Here is an 8,345-nt window from a genome sequence, read left to right as displayed (position 1 = left end):
GAAAAAAATCTGGGGCTAGTGAGTGGGAGATGGAAGAGCTGGAGGGAGATTAAACCATCAAAATTCCAGAGCAGTTAGTGTTTTGTGCAGGGAACATTTCTGGCCTCTCCGTGGCTGTACAGCCAGCACTGTTGGAGCTGGTCTGGAAGGTCGTCTTGCTCCCAGAGCTGCTGAACTTGCTGCTGCTCAGGGCACTGATTGTATATAGACCTGTCACTTAATTTGTCCTTAATTAGGCTCAACAATTCGAGCTGTGTGTTTTTGATATGTAATTCAGATAGGAGCAAAGCCAGGTGTTGGAGCTCTTGCAGGGTACGAGCGCGTGTGGGGGGTGAGTGGGGAAAGTGCTGCCTTTCAACAGGGGAAAAGGCTTCAAAATGTTATTTAACAGAAATTAGTGGCTGATGGAGCCATGGGACTGGGTCGAGTGACAATGTTCCCGTGGGAGCTGGTGTACCCCCCTCTGGGAGTGCTGGGCTGGAGCGAGGAGCATCTGACCCACGCACATGGACACCATCCAGGGTAACTTCCATGCTGCCTTTGGCCAGGACGTTTTTGACTCTGGTCAGTTGGGTTTGCTGAACTTGTTAAACTGAAATCTTGCCTATGGTTTGACTTCAGGTGTGCTGGGTAAAAGTGTGCATGCTAAGAGCAAGGGGAGGGCATCGACCTGCTGGAGGGTGAGGCTCCTGGGAGCGCATGCAGAAGGAAAACAGACCTCAGGAAAACCTGTTAACATTCCTGCACTAACAACATTCACAAAATGCTTTTTGTTTGATTTTTTTTTTCCCTCCCCCTCACAAGTCAGTAAAATCCTAGTTGTCCTTTAAAAAAACAGTTTTGTAATTCTCACCAGATTATCTGATATTAAATTTGCTTTCAGGGTACAGCACTACAGTCCAATAAACTCATTTTCTTTTTACAAGAAGTCATGTGTTTGCCAATTGGACAGATACCACGTTTAAAGAAGCTGCAGCTTATTTCTTGTTTAGCTATTTAAACTTTTGGAGTTTGAAAGTAATTTTTAGTCTCTTTTTCCCAGTCATTCTTCAATCCCCACATCACCTCTGAAAAGGTACAGTTGGAAGTGAACATCAGGAACAGTCCCTCCTACTGTCAAATTAAAATTTCTGAGGGGAAACAATCCAAATGGGATTCACTGTTTAAGTTGAATACTATGAGAATGACTGGAAGGTGGGTGAGATTTGTTGCTTTCTTGTGATTCGTGTGGATATGTGGTCTTACACAGGAAACGTTCATGAGGGATGCCTTTCTGTGTTGCCAAGGTTGGGAAATGTCCAATTTGATGGAAAGCTTTTTGGTGAATCTCCTTTGGCCTCCAGCTGTCACCAGCTCTGATCTTCTAGGGGCTCTGTGGTGGTGGTTGCTTGCTTCAGTTTTTACTGGATGATAGTAGTATCTCCAACATGAGGAAAACTCTCGGGAAAAGGTAATCTTGCTTGGACACCAAGGTCCTGCAGTGATTTGGAACCCTTTTAAAGGGTTGTTATTACTGTTGATGGTGTCATTATGGGCTGTTGGTGATGGAAGGATGATTTCTTGGTAATTGCTGCACATTTTTCTGCTGAGAATAAAGGGCAAAAGACAACTTTTTTGTCTTTTCTGCGTAAGTAAACTATTTTGATCAATTTTTTCCTTTTTGTCTTTGCCTCTTGGGTGAAAGCCCTATTTTGGGAGAGTAAACCCCCACTTTCCTGTGCTCCTTCATTTGGGGTGGTGTAGGGTCGTGCAACAATTTCAGGTTCTTCGATACAAGATGAATTTTCCAAGGATCCCAACCCACTGTAACCCCAATGCAGCTCATCTTGGTGCCGACGCTGGTGGCAGGAGGTAGCTTTGTAGTCCAGATATATGAATGGAGCCCTCTCCAAAATGGCCCGTGGTGTCCTTGATCATCCAAGATCTGGCTGCGCTTGCCAAGTGTAAAGTGCCTTTTTAAAATGAGCTTTTATCGTTTGTGCTGAAAAAGGACTTTGAGGCTTCCTGTTCAGATAGGACTTTTGTGCTGGACATGGGATCTTTCCAGTCCCCAGTGAATAAACACAGCTGGCTGTTTTGGGAAACGGACTTAACATCTTTGCATCAAAGCTGTACAAATAAGGCAGCAAGCTGTACCAAATTACTGGATAAGGTTTTCTGACTTTTACACTGTCTTAAAAGTGATCAAATGAAAAAAACCCACATTTTTTACAAGGCTGCCTTCAGCCCATGCAGGGGGAAATAAGCTTCTCCTCCTCCCCCCTTTGGAAACATGACTAAAACAAGCAGCCTCGATGACTTATCAATGTTGGATTATCATGCAATAATTTACTGGGCAGCCTGTTGCTGTCCAGAGCCGCCCACGCGCAGGAGTCAATGGTGCCTTTGTTTGGGAGCGCTGGAAGAATGCATGATCTAATGGGGTGGTGGGAGTTCACCTTCGTTCCAGCGCACTCAGGGCTGTGCTCATTCCCCCAGTGTCCCAAACACGTTTCCTTCCTCTGTCCCCAGCTTAGTACTTAAGGCTCCCAGAAAAAGCAATCCATGTTTATATCTCTGACAGGCTCTTTTAAAACCCAGGCACCCATCTGTGGAGGAGCTCCCCAAGCCAGAATCTTCGTTTTGGTGGAGCGTGGTTTAAGAGAAGACTGTTAAAATCCTTCAGGCCTTTCTTGTTCGTGCTTTGTGTGCATAAATCTTCAGGCTCTTCATGTGAGAACAAGAAAATAAACCTAAGGTTTATTATTACAAGTTTGTGTTCCTCTGAGGGCCACGACTTGGCACTTGAGAGCTGTCATCCGTGCTCCTGTGTGGAGTTATTTCCCCAGTGGAGTTAATCAGAAAGTCAAAATTCTTCATTTTCTTTCTTCAGATGCTGGATATTCCATTTGCTTGTGCAATACCAGCGCTCTCATCTTCCTCCTCCTCCACAAATTTTCTCAGAAAAGCTGCGGAGTAGTTGTAAAGGACATTTGCTCTAGAACTACAGAAATGTCCTGCTTTCAGTCGTAAGTTTGGCTTTTTCATGCAGATGTGATGCAAGCGACATAACTTCGTGCTTACGTGTCTTGCAGGTGTTGGGCTGTTGTTTAATGAAACTACTTTATTCCAGAATAGCAAGTTTCTTAGGGTGTTTCTCACTCATCCTTCACTCCTTGTAAACTCTGTCCTGCTCTCGTTGCCCATCTGCATGCTGGAAAATCCTATCTTGTCCGTGGAATGTGGTAACTCATTCACCTTAAAAATTCTTCTCTGTTCTGCAGCCCCTGTGATTCAGAAGGGAAGGCTCCAGGAGTGTTTCTAGCATGGAAAGCTGAGAACTTGGAATGGTTGGTTGGCTCAAGAAGTGATCAGTCTTGAATGAGATCCTGTGAACTTGCTGGCCTCTGTCTTCTGAGATCCAAGTTTCTGTCCCTTGCAAGGAACATGCTGCTTGTGTGAAGGTTCTGGAATCTGTGCTACTCATAGCTCTTGGTGGTGGGAGATGCTGCCTCCTGCTATGGCCAGTGGCTCTTTATTTGTCAGAAAGGAACAGATGAGTGTCTTGAAGCATCAGTCTGCTTATAGCTGTGTGGTGGGAGAGTTGATGGTTCAGGAAGGGTAGAGTTGAGGCAGGAGTAAGGGCAAATGGCATGGACATGTTTCAGTCTGGGAAAGGTGACATCTCCTCCTGGGAGTGACAGGGAAACAGGTCTGATGGGCAAAATGAGATGCCAGTGGTGTTTGCCCTGTAACTGCAAAATGGAAATGAAATCTAGTCAAAAAGCAGTAAGTGGGCATTATTTGTTACTGGTTTTGTTTCAATTCTTTTAACCTTTGCTAAGACATGGGTTGTCAGCAGGTACCTGCATGAAAAAACTGCCCTGAAACAGGAGCTAACCAGAAGGGAAACCATTTCATTATTGCTCAGTGGATTTTGCTGAAAACAAATCTGCAAAGGCTTGGTTTGTTGCCCAGTATAGTCTTCTCAGGTGGATTAGTTTTTCCCTGGGCAGCAGAACTCAGTGGCTGCATTTTCAAACTCACTGCTGGGAGGATGCGTGGAGGGACTGCAGGGAATGCAGGAGAGGTAGCGTGGATTCTTCCCACATGCAGGGGATTGAGTGGACCGACAGTGAAGGAGGCGAGTGTCATCTGGGCTTATCTCACCCGGGCATCTGCTCACAATTCAACACTTGTAGTCATTGTGCCAGCTGGCAGGACAGTTTTCCTGATGTAAATTATCCATCCGTTCTGAGGGGCCTGAATACAAGGAGACCTTTTGTGCGTAGGGACGAATTCCTAACTTGGGGGGAAAGGGAGGAATTTGTAAAGATTAAATGGCATTCGCTTACATTTTTCTGGTCTATCTTTACGGTTTTCAGCCTGGCGTGTTTCCTGGTGGACCTTGGGATACACAATTGGGCAATAACCCTGCTGAGGAAGGGCTGTAATTGCTGGTGGCAGCATCTGGTCAAGCCTGACAATGTGAGCAGGTTGTTGGGGGAAGCATCCCCTCAATCAAACAACTCTGAATGTTTCCAAAGCCACTGCTGCTGCTGCCTCTCTAGACAGCCAGGACTTGGTCTGTTGAATCCATAATTGCAATACTATCTTGAAGGCTTATAGATGTGCTTGCTTATTGTAGAGAAAGACATTAAAAGTTTTCTACATCAGCCTGAATTGTCAGAATAGGCTGGTTATCTTGTCACCTTGTCACTTGCTGGTGAGCAGCTTCATGCCTTGGAAAAGATGCAGTTTTAAAACGCACAGCTCATGATTTTGAGCTCTGAACACTTTAAAGACAAGTCAGGTTGTGCTCGTGGTCACTGATTCCAGCATGTGGAGTTCTTCCTGCAAAACAGATCTGCCATTTCTCAGTACACAGAGGGAAATATTATCTGACATTTGACACTATCAGACACTTCTAAGTCAAACTGAGATCAAAATAATTACCAGTTTCTAGGAACAGGAGAACAATGACTTTTTGTCTTCTAAACGAAATGTTTAAATGTTTAAACATTTAAATGTTTAAAACTGCCTTTCACCTGGTTATTGCTGTCACCATTTTTCAGCGTAATAGCTGCATATGTTTATTCAGCTCTGCAAGACTTGAAAGCAACCTGGACTGCTTATCTTTGCTAGAAAAAGGCTCTGGAACCTCGAAGAGCTGCCGGGCTGCTAAGCACAGATTTTGTGTTCAGTGTGAACAGTGGGGAAACACGTTTATTTCCACAGTGTGTCAGCTGGTCTTGGGTAAACCCCATTGTCCCAGCAGTATTTACCCACGGTGAGCTGCTCCGGCCCGGCACACAGCCGCTGTCTGTGCATCAACGGCATTCCTCTGTAATGCCATTAACTGCACTTCCCAAGGAGTTACGTTCCCAGCTGCCATAAATGTCTTTTTCACCTGGGTTGCTCAGTCGGGGGCGGGGGGGTTGAACGTGTTTTCCTTGGCCTGTTGTGTAAAACTGGAGGTGAAAAAGGGAGTGTCCTTCACCGTTTAGCACAAGGAGTTTCTGTGAAAAACATTTTCATGCTGCCCAGAGTGCAGTTGGCATGTGTTGTGCCTTTAGCTGAGCTGAGATTTTTGCAAGGAGCTGTGGGAGACCTTGTCTGGGAACACAGATCGTAATCCAGTTATAGTGGAGCGGGGAAAAAAGGGTTCTTTTCCGGGACATGCAGGCTGTGACCTGGCCTTTCGGCTAGAGCTGAAAGCTGTGTGTGAGTGAGAGCACGCGCCCGGCCCCCCCTTCATTCCCAGGATTCTTTTGAAGCATTTCCTCCCCAAAACCATCTTATGAAGCCTAAACATGGGGGTTTTGCTTCACACCAGAGGAATGCAGTACTAGTGGAGGAAAACTAACCACTCCAAGTCAAAGGAGCAGGATATTCCTGACAATTCAGCTGACACAGCTTAATGGAGTGTTCTTCATTCTGTTGGCTCTGGCTTATTTTTTTTCCCCTCTTGACTCATGGAATGGCTGCTCTTGCCTGATGTCTTTGTTGTTTTCACTTGTCGTGAAACTTGCCCCGAGAAATCCCACCAGAGCAGACGTTCAGCCTTATATTTTGCTTTATTTTAGCATGTGAGCTTAAAGAAAACTTTCTCATTAAGCCGTTGACAGTTTTACTGTTGATAAAACTGTGATAGTAGGTCTGGTTTTTAGTTGCTGCCCATACAAGGTGTTGGGATAGGCTGGCAAAGTTGCAGGTCAACACGTACCCTGGGGGTTTCCTGCAGAAGAATGAGGAGGCATTTGTTTCTAGAGCTCCTTGCCTTTACCTGGAAAAGATGGGGAGTAAATCCTGGATTTGTTTGGGATTTCTTTTTCATGGACCTGAAGAAGATATTTGTGCATGTCCAACTTGTTGGCTTCTGTCAGTTTTGAGTTTCTGTGTCTGCATGTTCTTCACCTCTGAAGCATATTTTGCCTTCATGAGCAGCTCTCTTTTTGAGAAGAGACCATGTAGCAGGAGAAATGGGAGACCTGGGAGGAAGCACATGATGCCTGCTTCTTGCCTTGCACTGAGATTCATGAGAAAAATACTCCCAAATCCCTGGAACAGGATTAATCCCTTGCACCGGGCAGCAAAGGGAGGATATTGCCTAAGCTACGTTAGTGCTGAGTGTTGATCCTTTGGAGTTTTGAGCCTTTGTGGAAAGTGCCAGTTTGGCATTAATGCTGTGATTGCTTCTTGCTTGTCTTCTGTGTGTAAGAAGATCTCATTAAATAATCAACCCCAAAACAACAGTGAGCAAATACTGAGCAAGAGCCACAGATTGTGAATGGTCTGGCTTCCAGTCTTGTGCTTAGGTCATCTGAAACCACGCACATGATATAAATAGGGAAGGGTGTTCTGTGGGAAGTATTGGGGGGTTTGTATCTATCTAACACCCTAGCTGTCCTGCATGTCACAGCAGACAGTACTTATTGGTCTTTTTCTATCCTTGGGGAGGTAGTTTTTCAGGTGCTGTATGTCTTGATTTTTATTTTTTTTCCTGGCACGTTGATTTCTGGACCCTTTGCAGTGCTTCTCCTGCTGCTTTGGTTCCTCGTGCCAGCCATGCTCTGGGTGTGACGTGCCTGGTCCCAGTCTAAGCAGTGGGAGGCCTGTGAGGCAGCACTGTGGTGCACCACCTGGTTCCTTGCCGGCGGGCTGTGTGTGTGTGCTTGGAGGGGCACGCTGTTCTCCTTGCCTGGTGCCGTCAGGTCTGCTCTCATGAACACTTCAGCAGGGGCAAAGCCTCATGTTAAAATTTAACACGGTGGAGTTCATTCATTTTACAAGTTAAGGTTAAATCCTTGTGACTCCTACAAGCTGAAAAAACCTGTTTCTCAATCAGCTGAAACTCTTCTAGTAGCTTTTTTTTTTTTTTTTGAACCAGTGATGGCTTCAAGTTCTGCTTAGAGCAGTGTTTTTCTTGGAAGTGGTGGGAGCATAAAAGAGCGTGGCAGGGACTGAACACCCGAGGTTTTATTCCAAACAAACCTCACGTTGTTTTAGCAAGCTCCCTACGTGCTGCAGGGTGTCCTGATCGTACAGTCTGTTTGCGAGGTGGAGCAAGAACAGCTGGCACACAGCTGTATGCCTCCTCCTGGGAACGTGCCCCTCCTCCAGCGGGAGGGGTGGAGGAAGGTGGCTGAAGTGTGCTCTGACTCTTGTCTCCTAATGGGTTTTCTCAGGGCTGTAAGTCCCCTGGGCAGTTGGTTTATGTGCATGGGGGTAGATGCTCAAGTCACTGGAGAAGAATCCATGAGGGAGAACAATGTGTTGACTTCTACAAGCCTGTTAGGAGGTGAATAGAGGGCAGGGAGGTGCCTAGGAAATAGAGAACGTGGCAGGGTTGTAAATCATTGCACTCTGATCCAAAATGTGTCTTGATGACTTGAAATATACGGTCTGGGAAACTTAAACTTCGTTTTGGCTTTCCAGTGAGTAGAAGAGGTGTGTATTCAGTAATGCAGTGCTGGAAGAAAGGCTTTGTGAGTAATAGAATGAGTTTGAGATATTGTCTATTTTGGGAGGAAACAGAGGTACAAGCCAGACTCTACAGTGTGACTTTTACCTCTCTGGTTAATACTGTTTCTTTCATACATGTATTTGGAAGAAATACCATCAAATGTCATCATTAACTTGGGGCCTGGCCTTAGATACCCACAAACTGTTTGTGGGTTTGATGAAGTCTGTCATCTGTTGGGGTAAGGACACTGCTGGGAGTGTCTGCAGGAGAGAACTGCACCTTGTGACATGTGTGTTTGGTTGCACAGGAGTCCATAGGTCTGTTTATTTCTCTGTTCAATCTGCCCTCAACTTCTGCCTTCTCTTCCTTCACCTTGTCTTTGTGGGGCAATTCAGCACTG

General features: G+C 45.6%; 1 protein-coding gene across 1 annotated transcript in view; it reads left to right on the top strand.

The window, feature by feature from the left end:
* Window positions 1–8,345, top strand: part of LAMC1 (laminin subunit gamma 1) — a 65,425-nt gene that overhangs the window by 32,184 nt on the left and 24,896 nt on the right. The gene's annotated exons all lie outside the window — the stretch shown is intronic.

The sequence above is a fragment of the Lepidothrix coronata genome, unplaced genomic scaffold (assembly GCF_001604755.1).
Source record: "Lepidothrix coronata isolate B3197 unplaced genomic scaffold, Lepidothrix_coronata-1.0 Scaffold288, whole genome shotgun sequence".
NCBI lineage: Eukaryota > Metazoa > Chordata > Aves > Passeriformes > Pipridae > Lepidothrix > Lepidothrix coronata.
The sequence above is the reverse complement of the archived record's forward strand: the minus strand, read 5'-3'. Positions and strand labels throughout refer to the sequence as shown.